Here is an 18,806-nt window from a genome sequence, read left to right as displayed (position 1 = left end):
AATCCAAATGATACAAGAAATGTCATATACCGGTATATATCATGCAAAAACATAAGGTAAAAAGAGAAAAGAAAAAGCAAGAATAAAATGTAAATAATAAAATGAATTACTACAGTACATTAAAATCCAAATAATACAAAAATTGCCACGATTTATAATGCACAAAATAATGGAATTAAAAGAAATGAAAAGACAATAATAAAATAAAATACAAAATAAATATATATATATAAAAAAAAATAATAGAATTAAAAAAGAGAGAAACCTATCCCCGAATTAAGCAGTAAGAGTTCATTGAGTAAGTGCAATGCTGTTAATTTTCTATGAAGGGAGTTTTTATTTTTTTGGAAAAATAACAGGAGGAAGGAAATGCTTATTGTACATAATTGGTGCATGGCGAGCCAAGCGCTACTGAATTGTACAGCAATGCTCTTCTGTTCTGCGCTAACAGAATGATGAATGATGATTGAGCCGTCCAGGCTATGACTGCCACATCTAATCTGCCTCTGATTTTTTTTTTTAGACAGCAGAAGAGAAAAATGTTTTATCTTTCCGGTCTATTCACGTGTAATTATAAATTCTGTTTAGGGATAATGTGATTCTCCAGGCATTAGATGCAGTTTATCTGCTGATGTCATCTGTATATTATGTGTAGGAGACATGTCAGCGGCCCGTGCATTAATCTGTGTGTTTATAGTCCCATTGGTATTATGGGTCTTCGTTAAAGGGGTTGGCCAGGAATGATAGTATATATCGCAATATTACTGATGGTGGAGAGGCTAATATCTGGTCCTCAAACCAATCATTAAAGGGAACCTACCACCACGATTCTACCTATAAAGGTAGAACGGGTGGTAGGTGGATGTATGGGATGTGAGGATAGCCCTTTTTAGAGCTAATCCTCACGCCCCCGCTATCTTTTTGAAAACATTTATTGCCCCAATATGTAAATAATGTAAAGCGGCTACTGGGGCGTGGAGTAGCTGGACATGAGACTACACGTCGCGGCTACTCCACGCCCCAGTAGCCCCTTTATTCCTCCTACCCTGAGATCTTTGGCACGCAGCTCCTCGTAGCTGTGAGCCCTCGTCCGAGAAGCCGGCGCTCTGCGCATGCGCACGCCGCAGTTCTCAGGGTAGGAGGAGTAAAGAGGCTACTGGGGCGTGGAGTAGCCGCGACGTGTAGCCTTAGCTCCGGCTACTCCACGCCCCAGTAGCCGCTTTACAAAGTTTACATATTAGGGCAATAACGTTTTCAAAAAGATAGCGGAGACATGCTGATTAGCTCTAAAAAGGGCTATCCTCACGTCCCATGCATGCACCCACCACCCGTTCTACCTTTATAGGTAGAATCGTGGCGGCAGGTTCCCTTTAAATTGGAACATGGAGTGGGAAGTAGCCACTATGATGTCTGTAATGGCCAGAGTCTGGAGGTACAGATGCAACACCCATTCATCTCCCCTTTAAACTCATGGGCCGTAATGCAAATTCTTTAACAGGGTCCCTGACTTGTCTCCTGTCATATATTGGGGTCTTCCTATGTGGAAGAGGAACCTTTTGGAACCTCGACTACTCGACTACTACCAATTGGTACCTCTTGCTCTCTATGGGCCAAAGGGACCTCTTTGCTTCATGCAGGTCCAAATCCCTGCACAGGGCATTATTGGGGGTAAGGAGGAAAAACTTCCAAGTTGTATAAGGTGCTGCTCACTACATGGCTACCTCTCTCCCTGCTGCTTCTCTACCTCCAGCCCTTCGCCATCCATCTTCTAGGCATCTGATTGCGAGAGGATGGGTTAGGAATGATACAGAAAGTTTCAGCCCCTTGCAATCAGACGTGTAGCACAGCCCTCATGAATATTTGACCCCTGACAAACCTCCAAGTTATGTAAGGTGCTGCTCACCACATGGCTACCTGTCTCTCTACCTCCAGCCCTTCGCCATCCATCTTCTAGGAATCTGATTGCGAGAGGATGGGTTAGGAATGATACAGTTCCATGGGAAGCACAGGTCTCATCAATTTTTCCTCCTCCCATTTGCATTTGACATCACAAGTCACATGATGTGGGGTCATGATGTCATAGTAGTGACCCTGTGATGCTACTTCCTGCATCATATAACAATGTAGTGTATTAAAGAAACCTGCAGACTGCACATATATCAGCAATGTTGCCTGTAAGGAGGAGTTTAGTGTGCATTAATGTTTCCCTGGATAACCTCTTGGAAGGAGTTTTCCCACTGATGATACTTAGGTTTTTTTCCACACATTTTATGATGAGTGTCTGATCACTTGGGATTTGATCCCTGGGACCCCCCCCCCCCCCCCCCCCAATTTATCCATATGGACCATATATGGGTCTTTGCTGGACTGCGCACTTGATCCCTGGATCTCTAAGCTGTTGGTGACACTTATGCCTTGGAAAACCCCTTTAAGATAGTGTGAAGACTTTGCTAGTGGTTCCTCGGGGTTATGGAAGAATGATATAAACTTTCTCATTATGTCTATATTTATCTGTCAGTGTCTGCATCTTGTCAGCAGTAAACCTATCCATAGGTAGAAGCAAGGTCATGGTGAACATCATCTCAACTCCGTCCCTTCTCCAGACACAATTACAAAGCCTTATAATTGTATGTGATGGGGCACTGTGTGTGCACTAGTAGAGGGGTTAGAAAACATTGAGCACAGGCAGTCCCTGACTTGACTTAAGGACACCCGACTTACAGATGACCCTGAGTTACAAACAGACCTCTCTGCCCCCTGTGACCTCTGGTGAAGCTCTCTGGCTAAACTTCACTCCAAGGCTGCAATGATCAGATGGAAGGTTTCTCTAATAAAGATTTATTGTTAATCTTTTTTTCCTTGATAACCCAAAATTTTGAAAATCCAATCCAGATATCCAAAATTTTTTTATCTGGAGTTACAATTATAAAATATACCAGTTCTGATTCAGGAATTCAACGTTAAAACAAACCTATAGAACATTGTACATGACCTGGGGACTGCATGTACTATGGGTTTTATTGTATTTTCAGTCTTAAAGGTAGAATCCAATTATTAAAAATGGAGATCTCTTCACTGTACTCTGCACAGCACCTCCCACTTAGTAACTATTGTAGGATTTAAACAGAAGCGGTTACAGCAGTGGGGAAGCGGCTGTGCAGAAGTACATTGAATTGATCTTGCACACTAGTGCACCAGAGTGCCCCGAATCCAGCTACAATCCTGGAATACAAATGCATTTTTCACACTTTGGCTGCTACAAAGGTATGGTGTCACAGATCTCCTGTGACGATAACTAACACCATCTGCAGCTTTACATGGTCAATATTTCATGCATTTAAAACGTAATCTACAACTCCAAACAGCTGACATACATTTAATGGGATTCTAGTGCCCTTGTGGCATTCACATACAAATGATATTTGAAAATCTACCATTGTCACTTTGCTCCCTTTTTTCTTGACACGTTGCTGACCTCACCAACATAATCTTGGTGCTCCGAATATGCACAGTGATCATTGGAGTCTTCAGGATGGGAGGGCGGGCATGCACAGTAAGCATTGGAGTCCTCAACAAGGAAGCTGAGCTTGTATGGTGAACATTGGAGTCTTCGACACAGGAAGGCTCACAAACGCAGTGAGAAGAGTCCTCAATGGAGAGAGCCTTGCATGCGCAGTCAGGATTGGAATCTTTAATGGTAGGAGCCTTGTATGCGCGGTAAGCATTGGGGTCTTTAACGGGGGAGACCTTGTATTTGAGTCTTCAACATGGGAAGATGTGCATGCGCTGTCCGGATTGAATTCTTCGACACACAAAGGAGTCTTCAACAGTGGGAGCCTTGAACGTGCAGTGAGAATTCGAGTCTTCAACATGGGAGGCTGTGCATGCGCAGTCAGGATTGGAGTCTTCGACACACAAAGGCTCGCAAACACAGTCAGGATTGGAGTCTTCGACACACAAAGGCTCACAAACACAGTCAGGATTGGAGTCCTCGACACACGAAGGCTCACTAACGCAGTCAGGATTGGAGTCTTTGACACACAAAGGCTCACAAACACAGTCAGGAATGGAGTCTTTGACACACAAAGGCTCACTAACGCAGTCAGGATTGGAGTCCTCGACACACGAAGTCTCACTAACGCAGTCAGGAATGGAGTCTTTGACACACAAAGGCTCACTAACGCAGTGAGCAGTGGAGTCGTTAACGGTAGAAGCCTTGCATGTGCATTTGAGTCTTCAACATGGGAAGCCGCGCATCCGCAGGGAGACGGTGACACCATGGTGAAGACTGTCCACTACACATGACCACAGTATGGAGAGGACCTAAGGGAGGGGGAAAGGAGGAACCATGACGGTGTGGATTTTTTAATTTCACTTTTAAATGGTGATATAAAAAACTGTTTGGGGTTCAGTAATTAAGAAGCTGCAGGGACCTGTCATTAGGTCCCATTAATTTCTTCTTTACAGCCGCCATATTGTGGTCCGCTCACAATCTGAATGTATTTGATCAATAACTTATACATTACACTCAGTGTAGATCAGCAATTATTCTGTGTGTAATGGAGTTGGAAAGGAACAATGGTATAAAAAAAAGTTTCAAACAAGTACCTGGGCATCGCAGAGTTAAACCAAACTTTTTTTTTTTCCCTTTATGATTTCGTTTTTTTTATCATTTGTGTAACTTGAACTCCAAAGTCATTCTGTCATGAAGATGGATATGGTGGAATATACCTGTCATAAAATCTTTAACCCTGTCAAATGACTGAAGAGACTGAATAGAAATGAGTTTGGGAAAACAGAAGTTGTGCGGAGCTCTTCCCCCTTTGACAGTCGGCCGAGAGCGAACGGTCATAGGGCAACTTTATTCTTCAGTCAGGAAGATTTATCAGAACCGCACTCGGGCTTTAGGATGTGGTCCACGTAGAAGGAGTAATACGTAGGTGTGGTAGATATCAGGGAGTAACTTAAAGGCAGTACAGAGAGGGTGCAGTCACCCATAAGTTCTCTCTTTCCAAATACGACAACAATAAGTGATAGGGGGGGTGAGGGAGGGAACTGTTGCAGATATCCTAACATTATGGGGGTCATTTACTAAGGGCCCGATTCGCGTTTTCCCGACGTGTTTCCCGAATATTTCCGATTTGCGCCGATTTCCCCTGAATTGCCCCGGGATTTTGGCGCAAGCGATCGGATTGTGGCGCATCGGCGCCGACATGCGCGCGACGGAAATCGGGGGGCGTGGCCAAACGAAAACCCGACGTATTCGGGAAAAAACGCTGCATTTAAAAACGGAAAATGTGTCGCGGAGCTTGCACTTACCTTCACTCAGCCGGCCTCGGTGAACTCCAGTGCGTTCCGATGCTTTTCAGCGCAGCAGCGCCACCTGGTAGACGGCGGAGGAACTGCCTTAGTGAATCCCGGCCGGACCCGAATCCAGCGCAGAGAACGTGCCCCTGGATCGTGAATGGGCCGGGTAAGTAAATCTGCCCCTATAGCTGCTATGCTCCTGAGAGGTGGGGAACTGTGGTGGAGCTGTCATAATGGGGCAGATTTACTTACCCGGTCCTGTCGCAATCCCGCTGTGCGTTGTCCGTTGAGGATTCGGATCTGCCGCGATTCACTAAGGTCCAGCGTCCAATTTCCTGCATGTGTGGCTTCCGCACTGAGGTCTGCCGAAGTTCACCTTCTTCTTCCTGGTCCATGTAAGTGCTTCTTCTTGCGACACAATTCCGTTTTTAAATTTGGTGGTTTGTCCGAATCCGTCGGGTTGTCTGACGGACCGCCCCCCCCCCCCCATTTCTGTTGCATGCAAGCCGGCACCAATGCGACACAATCCGATCGCGTGCGCCATAAACCTGCCGCAATTTGGCACAAAATGGAAATATTCGGGAAACCCAACGGAATTGTGGTCCGTGGACCCTCAGTAAATGAGCCCCAATGTAATGTTTGGGGGATGGGTTGTATATAGGATTTTGAGCACAAATGATAATGGCCTATAGAAATGGTGGAGGGGATATCACATCTTCTACACCAGTTTTCTCGACCCAAAATTGTGACTATTACCACCCTTACCCCTTACATCACCTCCACCGGAAGTGGAGATGTTGGGGGCTGTCCCCTACCACCACTTGGACTGGTGCTTGACGTTCCTGCCCCGTGCCTGGAACTGGTGCAGGCTATAGCGCATTACTACGACTGAGCCTCTTGATGTATATATCACCTATGCCTATATCACGCACTGGAGCCATTGGGTGATACCCCTTCCCCCCCAACCATAGTATATAGGAATAGAGGAAGATACCATATTTTTCGGACTATAAGGCGCACCGAATTATAAGACACACCACCAATAAATGCCTGCTAAAACTTCTAGGTTCATATATAAGGCGCACAGGATTATAAGGCGCACCTGAATATAAGGATGAATGATCAGCAGGGGTTGGGGTGCAGAGAGAAATAGTCCACCGTATATGAGGGTCATAGTACATAATAGGCGGGATATTCGGATACAAAGGTACATAGTCAGGTTTGCTGTTATACGGGATGTTATGAGCTATAAATTATTACTTTTATGACTTATTTTGCATTCTATTTAGCATTTTGTACTATTATGCTTGTGTGTGCTCTTTATTACGCTTTGTGCTTTGTTCTGTAATCGCAGTTTACGGACCAAATTTTGGCGCAATCCAGGATCTTTATAGCTCTAGATCCACAAATTACGGAAGGAGGCGTCTCGTCAGCATAGAAAAAGCAAATAATAGTTTCTAAACAGCCGGCAGAATGATAAGACAACTGTAAATCTGGGTGACCAATGTGATTAGGATCCGGAGGATAGTGCTTTCCTGCAGCTGCTGCAATTTATATGGACAAGTTCTTCTGTATTCCCTCATAAATCATTATTTGTGTTTCCGAACCACTGACTGGCTTCTCCCTGTAAAGCTGAGAGGGCTGAATCTGCGAAAACACATTGTAAAGTCCAGAGCGCTGCAAGTCTATTTCTTTGTGTCTGCCCTGGCGGCAGCGGAGATACGGTCTAATAAATGTTCATATCCCAGAGATATAGATTAGCGAGGTCTATTTGCCTAACGCCGTCCTATAAATGTGCTGAGAGAACGGTTTTATATCTGCGCAAAGACAAGTGTCCCAGTAGATACTCAATAGATGATATATAATAGGAGCTAGAGTTATAGGAATGCGTTCACACGTGAACATGTGTTGGGCCTACCTGAGGTGGTAAACCCTTCAACCATAAAAATACCATAAAAAATCAAATCATGTAGGATGTATCATCAAAAAGATCTAATAATTTATAATATCGGAATCGTCCTATATGAAATAGATCATAATATCCAGTGATTACTCCATTCACTTCTAATTGAAGATCTATGGGGCCTATTATAAAGTGTTAGAACCTGGGGGCCCACCGGAGGATTCTCTGATGCTCTGGTGGGCCAGTCCGACACTAGCCCTACCAGGCCCTATCTATTACTTAAAGGGAAAAAGATATCTGATGGATGCCTAGGACTTGGATATGATCGTGCCTTCTACAGTGACATCTCTCACTAGCTAATAGATGAGGGCTCTGTCACCAGATTTTGCCCCATTAAACTACCAACCACCTTCAGATCAAGTATAAAAATACCCATTCTAGAATACCTTATTTTATGTGAACTCTCACCCCTTTACCTATAAAAGATCTCCAAATCAGCAGAGAAGAGTCATATTTGCCTCAGATGAGTCAAGTTTAGAGGCTGCAGGATGAACATCACTTTGGATTCTCCTGTAGAACTTAGAAACATGGGGAGGTTAGCTGATTATCTGTAGTGGATTATAATATATGCAGATTCTAGGGGGCACATGGCCATCCAAACCACTCATCAAATGTTATATAGAAAAGGACCTTTACCCTTTAACTACTACTTATACATTGGGTTCTCAAAGATGTAATTCTTATCTTTAATATGATATCAAAAGCATGTTTCTAGGTGCTATAGAACAAAAAATAGGGCGTCTGAAGTGACACTCCCCCTGCAGGCTCTAAAAGTGACTCATCTTAGGCAAAATAGGACTCTTTTCAGCTCATCTGCATATGACTTTGGAGGAGATTTTTTATAAACTGGAATTCTTGAAAAGGACATTTCATACCGTACCTGAGGAGGTTAGTACTTTAGTGGCATCAAATCTGATGATAGTGTCCATTAATAAAGGGCCTGCATTTGGCCATTGATAGTATCCTTTATAGATACATTGCTATACATCTTCTACAGTGAAACATAAACACATTAATTAATTAATATTTGCATGATTGTCAAGTTTCAAGGATTAATTCATTCCTATATTTCTAGAATGCACAATTGTGAGAAAAGTTGATGAGTATTTTCCAGCACTCGCTGTCAACTATTCCCCCTATCCCAACCATTCACATGCAGAGTTCAGCCAGCATCTATATATTCTCAATGGGACCAGGCACCTCTGATGGTGACGTATCTCCTCTGACAACAATAGTATGAGGTGTTTTTCATCACCATGAGGGTAAATTCAGTCCCTCACATATAAGATAGTCAGGGTTTGCTTTGTCAGACTGTGGCTCCTTAGGCCCACCAGTGAAAATTACTCTGGGGTCCACTCTCCATTATTCCTCAGGTAATACACTCCAAATTGGGTTATTTTTTGCTTGACCAATATTGGATTAAGCCAGGGCCCACCGGAGAATCCTCTGGTACTCTGGTGGGCCAGTCCCACAATGTTCAGGGGATTCCTGTAGGTTTGGAAGAATATTAGCATTGTCACTGAATCACGCTGATCCAAACTCCCGGAATGTTTCCTGACACCACAGTACAGTACATTAATATTATATTTCCAGGAACAATCTCCTTTAAGCCCACCCATATAATTGAAGTTTACTGAATATTTAGTTGCTTATAAAATCCTCCTCGTTACATTTTGGTTGAAGCTGATTGGCTGTGCAGTCTCCCAAGTATGTCTGTGGTGTCAGGAGACATGCAGGAAGTGGAGGTTGGCAAAGATCAGGAATAGAGTTAATGGGGCAGATTTACTTACCTGTCCCAGCGCGATCCCCGAGGTGCGTTCCCCGATGAGAATGAACAGCTGCCGTGATTCACTAAGATCGTGCGCCCGATATCCTGCATGTGTCGCTTCCCCGCTCAGGTCCGCCGGAGTTCACCTTCTTCTTCCCGGTGCATGTAAGTGCTTGGCTTGCAGCACAATTTTAAATGTTCAATGCTGATCGTCAGTCGGCTCGCCCCTTGATTTGTGTCGCGTGAAAGCCAGCACAATTGCGACACGATCCGATCGTGTGCGACGCAATCCCCTGCACAATCTCAGAAAACGCCGGAAAACCCAACGGAAATGCGGCCGTGGGACCTTAGTAAATAAGCCCCAATATTCTTCGAGCAAAAGCCAAATTTCAGTACCTTGGGTGACAACTGCTGAAGAGACAATGGATTTTTTTTCCGACTAAAATCAGATCCACCTCGCCTAATCCGCTATACATTTCGACAACTGAGTTTATAGGGAGTCTCTGACCACTGCATTTCCCTTCTGTGGGAAGCAGATCATATTTGCGGCCCACAAAATTGCAGATAAACAGATACAGCTTGTCTCTCTCACATCCGTGCGGGTACGTCGCTCAGGCCGCTTTGCAATTAATTTTTTGCTTTAGGCAACTTTGACATTGTGTAACATTATTAGAGATTGTTTGATTTATTTCCAGGCTGAACATTGCGCCAGAGCTTATGGAAAGTGGGCGGCTGAGGCGTAAGAGGGGATCGGGGCCGGGAGGAGTCGGTGCGGCTCTCTGTACACAGGAAATCCATCTCAGATTATTACTTACCGCGCTGCACTTGTGTTTTATAGACACAATCATTGGGTAATATAAGGACAATTGGATTTCAGCGTTTATGTAGAATGCAATAATGTCACAAAGGATACATCCAAGCCGCATGTAGAGACGTAACTCTCGCACAACGTAACGAGGAGGATTTTATAAGCAACTACTGTAAATATTCAGTAAACTTCAATTATATGGGCGGGCTTAAAGGAGACTGGTCCTGGAAATATAATATAAGTTAAAGGGATTCATTTACGTATTGATCTTTTATGCATAAACTAGGTGATCAATAATCAACCCTCTTGGGACCAAGATACTTTGATGGCTGCATTTCCACATCCACAAAATTTAGGGACATATTTCTCAGAACTTGTATCCCTGAAGGCCATTGGGCCTATTTCCCCCCTATGGTACATCCATGCTCAGTGGGCATGGAGGGCTATGAAGGGGCCACGGCTGGTGGCATTGTGAGCCGCCGCAGAGATCCGATCTAGCGTTGAACTGAATCCGCCATGCATGATGTTAAGAATCCGCCATTCAAGGTAGCAAAAAGAGGCAACGTTTTCCTTGTCCCATCCTGGAAAGCATATTCGCGTATTTCCTATAAAGATGCCAAACTTTGCCATAAATTATAATGAAGCTCTTTTGGCCTCCTCCAGGGTGGCAATTGTTTTGGCAGACTAAAAAGTCCTGTATACAGATTTCCAATGCTTATTAAGGGTGAAGATAGTGTATGAGCAGAAACTGATGAAGCAATGCATTGGTGGATACACAAATTTGTCAGAAAATGCAATGGGGGGGCGAACCTAATAATCCTGGAATGACTGCCTGAGACCGCCTCTTTATAAGTGACAGACATTTTAAACTGTTATCTGTGTGAAGGTTGTCTGTAGGCAAATTTTAGAAATCAGGCCCGTCCTTGTGGCACTTCATGTCTAATTTGCATATTCATAAAGTGAGGATTATCGCTTTCTTACCTTTTGGGTTTTGTTTCCACTCTCACTACAAACCCCTATTAGGCACTATTATTGCTCTGGGAGTAATAGATATAGGGGCACATTTACTAAGAGTCCGAACGCCGCATTTTCATCGGGTTTCGCAATTATTTACGTTGTGCGCTGAATTGCCCCGAGTTTTCGGCGCACGCGATCGGATTGTGTCGCATCGGCGCCAACTTGCATGCGACACAAATCGGGGGGGCTTGGACGTCGGACAACCCGACTGATTCAGACAAACCGCGGAATTTAAAAAGCAAATTGTGTTGCAAGATCAGCACTCACATGCACCGGGAAGAAGAAGGTGAACTCCGGAGGACCTCAGCGCAGCAGCGACACATGCAGGAAATTAGACGCACCATCTTAGTGCGGCAGACGTGAATCCTCGTCGGACATCGCACGGTGGGGACCGCGACTACATGGGTTGGCAAATGTGCCCCATACTGTAGAATATTGAAATATTAATATTAAATATATGAATTTATTACCCTCACATTTTATTTATTCATTTTTTTATTTTTTGGGGGGGATTAGTAATGTCTGTGTAAATATCAAGAAAGTTTCAGCAGCACAACAAATGTAATAAAAAGAAAAAAGTTGGGTGCACGCTATATCCATTAAATAAGCCGTATGCACACTTACATAATGATGTGTGACCCCTTTGGCAGGATCACCCTTCTTTTATCTTCCTATGCCCTTGTTTTTAAGGAAAAGGGCTTTAAAAATTATGCAAATGAGCATGAGCACCTATGGAGCCCAGAGCCCCTCAGGCTCATTTGCATAATGTATTATTTAAAAAATAAAAACAGGGCATAAGAAGCTAAAAGAAGAGCAGATCCAGCCAGAGGGCCCACACACCAGTAAGTAAATGTACTTATTTCACAGCCCTTGATCCTGGTGGTAGATTTCCTTTAAGGCAGCCCAATATTTATTAAAATATAAATATATAAATCTATAGAAAGAGAAAAAAAATATAATACTAAAAAACGTGTGTAAAATAGTTGTAGTATATGAACTACTAAAACAACTAAAACAATTGAACTACTAAATGAATAAATAACATTTTAGGTTAGTAAAATATTTTACTAATCAATATTTTTTACCTGAAATAAAAAAAATGTTATTTATTTATTCAGTTTTTTCATTTTTTTGGTTGTTTTATTACAGTTCTTTTTGTACATACTAATTGAAATGTTGCTATCCTCACTTACCTACTACAGTATATGTAACTACTGAATACTGCAGCCACTTTTCCCCTCTTTCTCCATTTTTCTGGCCAAATCTAAATTTAGAAATGTCTTTTTTTGGGCATGATATCCCCAGATTGTAAAGGGTTACTACATGCATTTTGCAGGCAATACCGGCCAAGCAGTAATCAGCTAAGTACCTTAATCCTCCTTAAAGGGTAAATTCTTACTTGACCTCCAGCTATATACAGCACATGGTAACAGCATTAAACGGTGACCCTCCTCTTTTGCTTTCCCCACGTCTCTCTGTTGGGTCGGCGATGCACAGGGATGTACCGTCAGGACAAGACAGCAACGTGCTCAAGTACAACATCATTCTGTCCCCAGATCCTGCATCAAGCCTGACAGGTAATTATGCATCGAGAGGAGACAATAATTTACTAATAATTAAGGAGGTTGCGGCTGATGATTACCGGAACTGCGCGCGCCGATTCACCGGGCATAGGAGGATTAAATGAAAGTTGCAGCCGGCTCAGGGATGGAGGCATTTGCATGAAAACGGTGTTGCCTCGCTCCCAGATGTGCGGCGACTGATTGAAAGGTATAGATAGGGAGAAAACAGGCTGCCGGGTGCTTCTGCTTCATGTCGAAAAAATTTCGCTAATCCCGAGGTTTTAATCTGCAAATGTCTTCCTATAAGATTAATCTTTTATTATTATTGTCTTTGATATGAAATGTTTGGCTGGATGGGAAAATTCTTTGACTGTCTTGAAATGAAGCGTACAAACAAGGGAGTATTATATAATTGCACAGCTGAAAAGCTTACGCTCGCGCGGTCGGAATTAATCAGTACTTTCACTTTCAAATGAGGCCGCTTTTATTCCGACGTTATATTCTCTTTAGAAATGGCGTCCGCCTGGTGCTTAACTTTCATTTATAGTCATGAAATAAAAAGGTAAAAGTTGTGACATGTGACTAAACCAGCTCGATATCTGACGAGCCGGTAGGGTTCACGGGTTGACGTGTTCTTACTATGTGCATGTGCTTGTATGTACTTACTATGTGTCTGGGTGATTAGGTAGGTGTAGAGGCATGTATTTCTTGGTCTATCTGTTTGGGCAGGGGTAAGATACCAGGGCCTGCTGTGCATGGTCGGACTGACCCACCATGGTACTAGAAGATTATTGGGTGGACCCAGGCGCTGACATAAAAGAATAATAGATTGACCACTTAAGCAAGATATTTCTTGCACTGGTCCATAAGTTTGGGCAAGGGTAAAATACCTGGCTCTACTGTGAATGGTTGGCCCACCATGGTACTAGAAGATCCTCAGGTGGACCCGGGCGCTGACACAAAAGAATAATAGATTGATCACTAAAGCGAGGTATTTCTTGCACTGGTCCATAAGTTTGGGCAAGGGTAAGATACCAGGCTCTACTGTGGATGGTTGGACTGGCCCACAATGGTACTGGAAGATCCTCGGGTGGACCCAGGGGCTGACACAAAAGAATAATAGATTGATCAGTGGAGGCATGTATTTCTTGCTCTGGTCCATCAGTTTGGGCAAGGGTAAGATACCAGGGTCTACTATGCAAGGTTGGACTGAACCACCATAGTAGTAGAAGATCCTCCAGGGGACCCAGGCTCTGATGCAAAATAATAATAGATAATAGTTTGATCACTGTATGCATGTATTTATTACACTGCTCCATCAATTTGGGTAAAATGGAAAGATAACAGGGCCTGCTGTGCATGATTGGACTGGCCCACCATGGTAATAGAAGATCCTCGGGTGGACCCAGGCCCTGACACAAAATAATAATAGATTGATCACTGTAGGCACGTATTTATTACACTGGTCTATCAATTTGGACATAAGGGGTCAGATACCAGGACCTACTGTGGATGGTTGGACTGGCCCATCATGGTACTAGACAATCCTCCAGGGGACCCAGGCACTGACACAAAATAATAGATAATAGATTGATCCCTCTAGGCATGTATTTATTACACTGGTCTATCAATTTGGCCAAGGGTCACATACCAGGGCCGACTGTGCATGGTTGGACTGGCCCACCATAGCACTAGAAGATCCTCCAGTTAACCTAGGTTCTGATGCAAAATAATAAGCTTCTGCGGTCAATCACATGACAATAGGATCTATTCAGTATAGGATCAATTTTAAAAATATATGGATTTATGAATCTTAATCTACGAGATGCACAAATCCATTATGGATGTACTGTAGACCCTCAACATTCTCAGCTTTGGTAGACCACAGTCACTATGTATGTTGCTGAAGATAAACCTGAAGCTGATGACATACAAATTCAGTGTGTTTCATTTAAAATGACTTATTATTATAACTTTTTTGGCAAGATATGCTCTCCATTTAGATGATTTGGTACTATAGGCCAAGACATTGGGGCAGATTTACTTACCCGTCCCGTCGCCATCCCACGGTGCGTTGTCCGACGTGGATTCGGGTCCGGTGCGATTCACTAACAGCGTGCGTCCGAGTTCCTTCCTGTGTCGTTGCTGCGCCGAGGTCCGCCGGAGTTCACCTGCTTCTTCCTGATGAATGGGAGTGCTTGATCTTGCACAACAAATCCTTTTGTAAATTCTGCGGTTTGTCCGAATCCGGCGGGTTTTCCGACGTCCTTGCCTCTTGATTTCTGTTGCGTGCAAGCCGGCGCCGATGTGACAATATCCAATCGTGTGTGCCAAAATCCCGGGGCAATTCGGCGCAAAACGGAAATATTTGGGAAACCCGACGAAAGTCCGGCATTCGAACCGTTAGTAAATGAGCCCCAATGTGTCAACAGAGAGTCCCGGTTTATGTTTATCTCCACCTTTGAAGGGTATGTTCCCATTTGCATTGGTCAGTTCCATTGTTCTGCCTGATGATAGGATCAGAAGATCCTCATCATTTATATAATGGGCAGTGGTGGCTCTGGACTGAGTGGTCGTTGGGGTCTCCATTATGCTGCCAATATTTTTGTCTGATTTTTGTCTCTACACCAAGTTTTAAAACTTATCTGGTAGGATCTTGTGGTAGATACATCGGGGTCTAAGATGTTGATCTTGAAGGTAAGACCAAGTGAAATTCCTAATTTTACCTCCCATTTCTAACCCTAAAACATATCTTTTTAAGAGTTCTCCAGCTTTCAGATCTTAAAGGAAATATATCACTAGCTGGTAGACATATTAAACCACACATACTCACCTACGCTCCTCCTGATGCTGATCCCAGCTGTGGTCTTCAGTAAGCTTGACACGCTAGGATCACCTAAAAAATAAACTTATAATAAGCAGCACGGAGCGCTGGGAGAAGGCTTGGGGCTGCTAATAATACATACCCGAGAGGCTTGAATTCATGCCTCCTGCATGACAGATGCCTCACTCTCCCATGTTGGACAGGGAGGTGACTTCACACAGGAGGCGTGCATAATTAGTAGCCTGGAGTGCCGGACGTCTCGTCCCTGCGCTCCGGGCTGCTAATTATAAATTTTGTTTTCTAGGTGATCCTGGCCTGTCCAGCTTAGAGAAGACGGTCACCGGGATCAACATCAAAAGGAGCGGAGGTAAGTATTTGTAGTTTAGTATGTCTACCAGCTAAGTGAATGTTAATTACATTTTAGAAACCTTTAAGTTTCCCTTATAATTGTTTCCCTTTAACTAATCTTTAATTAACCAGAGGAAGAGATCTACTATAAAGACTGTGTAAAGTCTTAGAATCTCCATTTAATGGAAGCCTTGATGGTATTAAAATATTTATTCGGAATGTTACTTTCGCCGGCACGGATTCTTCTTCATTACCGCCCTCATATCTTTTAGACCTTTTTATTGTTGCTTTTCCCTCTATTATGTTTTTAATTGACATTATTGTAGTTTATGTCTCATGTATTGTGTGGGTGGTTTTGTGTTCTGTTGAATATCTATGTTGTCTTTTTGAAGGCTTTACTTTATATCAGGATTTTTCAAGCATTTTTTGCTTTAATGCATATTGTACTATAAACATATAAAGTAAAAATAAAAGTCCAGGTCATACTGACTTAGTTGGATTTTCCTTATGCATAGTGAACAGGGGTCAAGGTAGAAAAGCAGCAAATAAATAATAAAAAAAAAAAATCACCATGGAAATAAATCGAAGGAAGAATATTTTTTGACTATTCAAAGACATTTAGTGATGACTGACGCAAAGGAAAGAGCAATACCTATAAGTATTATACCTGCTCCGTGACTTTCAATGTTGATTTTGCTTGCACTGGCGACATTGTTGTTAACATTATCTCTATCCCCTGTGACATCACTGTGTGCATTATCTCTGTAATATGTAATCACTGTGTGCATCTTCTTTGTGTTGTGACATCACTGTGTGTATTATCCTGTACTGTGACATCACTGTGTGTATTATCCCTGTACTGTGACATCACTGTGTGTATTATCCCTGTACTTTGACATCCCTGTGTGTATTATCCCTGTACTGTGACATCACTGTGTGTATTATCTCTGTACTGTGACATCACTGTGTGTATTATCTCTGTACTGTGACATCACTGTGTGTATTATCCCTGTACTGTGACATCACTGTGTGTATTATCCCTGTACTGTGACATCACTGTGTGTATTATCTCTGTACCGTGACATAACTGTGTGTATTATACCTGTACTGTGACATCACTGTGTGTATTATCCCTGTACTGTGACATCACTGTGTGTATTATCCCTGTACTGTGACATCACTGTGTGTATTATCCCTGTACCGTGACATCACTGTGTGTATTATCCCTGTACTGTGACATCACTGTGTGTATTATCCCTGTACCGTGACATCACTGTGTGTATTATCCCTGTACCGTGACATCACTGTGTGTATTATCCCTGTACTGTGACATCACTGTGTGTATTATCTCTGTACTGTGACATCACTGTGTATTATCCCTGTACTGTGACATCACTGTGTGTATTATCCCTGTACTGTGACATCACTGTGTGTATTATCCCTGTACTGTGACATCACTGTGTGTATTATCCCTGTACTGTGACATCACTGTGTGTATTATACCTGTACTGTGACATCACTGTGTGTATTATCCCTGTACTGTGACATCACTGTGTGTATTATACCTGTACTGTGACATCACTGTGTGTATTATCCCTGTACTGTGACATCACTGTGTGTATTATCCCTGTACTGTGACATAACTGTGTGTATTATCCCAGTACTGTGACATCACTGTGTGTATTATCCCTGTACTGTGACATCACTGTGTGTATTATCTCTGTACTGTGACATAACTGTGTGTATTATCCCTGTACTGTGACATCACTGTGTTTATTATCCCTGTACTGTGACATCACTGTGTGTATTATCTCTGTACTGTGACATTACTGCGTGTATTATCCCTGTACTGTGACATCACTGTGTGTATTATCTCTGTACTGTGACATCACTGTGTGTATTATCTCTGTACTGTGACATCACTGTGTGTATTATCCCTGTACTGTGACATCACTATTTGGATTATCCCTGTACTGTGACATCACTGTGTGTTGACTGGGGCCATGTCTGCCGGGATTCACTAAGATCGTGCGCCTGATATCCGGCAGGTGTCGCTGCTGGAGTTCACCTTCTTCTTCCCGGTGCATGTGAGTGCATGATCTCGTGACACAAATAGTTTTTTAAATTCTGCGGTTTTTCCAAATCCGTTAGGTTGTCTGACGGCCACGCCCCCGATTTCTGTTGTGTGAAAGCCAGCGCCGGTGCGCCACAATCCGAACGCGTGCGCCAAAATCCCAGGGCAATTCGGCGCAAAATGGAAATATTCGGGAAACCCGACGAAGTGCGGCATTCGGACCCTTAGTAAATGAGCCCCAATATGTTTGGTAGAGGGGAGTTGACTAAATAGAAGACATTAGATGGCAGAACGTGGGGTGACTACTACATTTTTTGGCCGCTGTAATGTACATGGACAGAAACATCCAGTTATTTCTGTCGCTGGTGAATTGGTTAGTAGCGATGAGGCAGAAATCCAGCTCTGCTACATGTGTACATCTGCTGTAGTAAAGCTCGATACAATGTTGTCCTTGTGTATGTATACATGTTACATCTGACATATTGATGTATGCACAATATATTTGGCGCAGTTACCCCTCGCATCCCACGACTTGGATGTATTAGTTGTTATGGGAAATTGTTGGAGAAGTATTTGGGGCTGATCACTTATTGGTTATTCCTGTCACTTCCCTGGGACGTTGCTGCAGTTCCCGGCACAATGGGAGGTCGGGAGCGCTGCTGCGCATTGGAAAAGCTGTAAAGAGTCTGCAGCGCAACGCCAACAATGTAGCCTCTTCATTCACACGGATCCAGGGGGGTCCTGGACGTCAGACATCCACCTATTTTACATTTTCGGACCCCCCTTTTTATTTCAAACATGTACATTGTAACAAAATAGCCCTTGAAATCCTCCCGCTCTGGATCCCTCTGCATGTGTGATGGCGAGCGCGGCTGCTTGGAATAACATTTTCCATCTCCTTCTGGCTCCTAAACATGTTTTATTTTGTGCTATAGAAGGCAGTAAATAAAACATATGGCTTTGTGACAGAAGAATAGTTTTATTACTGCAGTTACTCAAATTGCACACAGTGGTATCCTGCGAGTGTGAATGTCAAAGAATGATACCAGGAAAAAAACGTTTCGGAGAGTCGGAGGGAAAAAGATCTCCCAGCCACGCTTTAAAAACCTAAAATGTACATATAAACGTATGAACC

General features: G+C 43.2%; 1 protein-coding gene across 49 annotated transcripts in view; it reads left to right on the top strand.

Moving 5' to 3' along the window:
• RIMS2 (regulating synaptic membrane exocytosis 2) overlaps positions 1 to 18,806 on the top strand; it is a 443,591-nt gene that overhangs the window by 171,039 nt on the left and 253,746 nt on the right. Inside the window, exon 1 of one of the 49 annotated variants that reach the window (XM_072151393.1) lies at positions 12,301 to 12,440. The exons of the other annotated variants lie outside the window; for them this stretch is intronic. The gene's annotated coding sequence lies outside the window, so the exon portion shown is untranslated. Of the gene's footprint in view, positions 1 to 12,300; positions 12,441 to 18,806 lie in introns of those variants that run through there. 49 annotated transcript variants of the gene reach the window in all.

The sequence above is a fragment of the Engystomops pustulosus genome, chromosome 5 (assembly GCF_040894005.1).
Source record: "Engystomops pustulosus chromosome 5, aEngPut4.maternal, whole genome shotgun sequence".
In the NCBI taxonomy this organism is placed as follows: Eukaryota; Metazoa; Chordata; class Amphibia; order Anura; family Leptodactylidae; genus Engystomops; species Engystomops pustulosus.
This window is presented reverse-complemented; position numbering and strand designations above follow the sequence as displayed.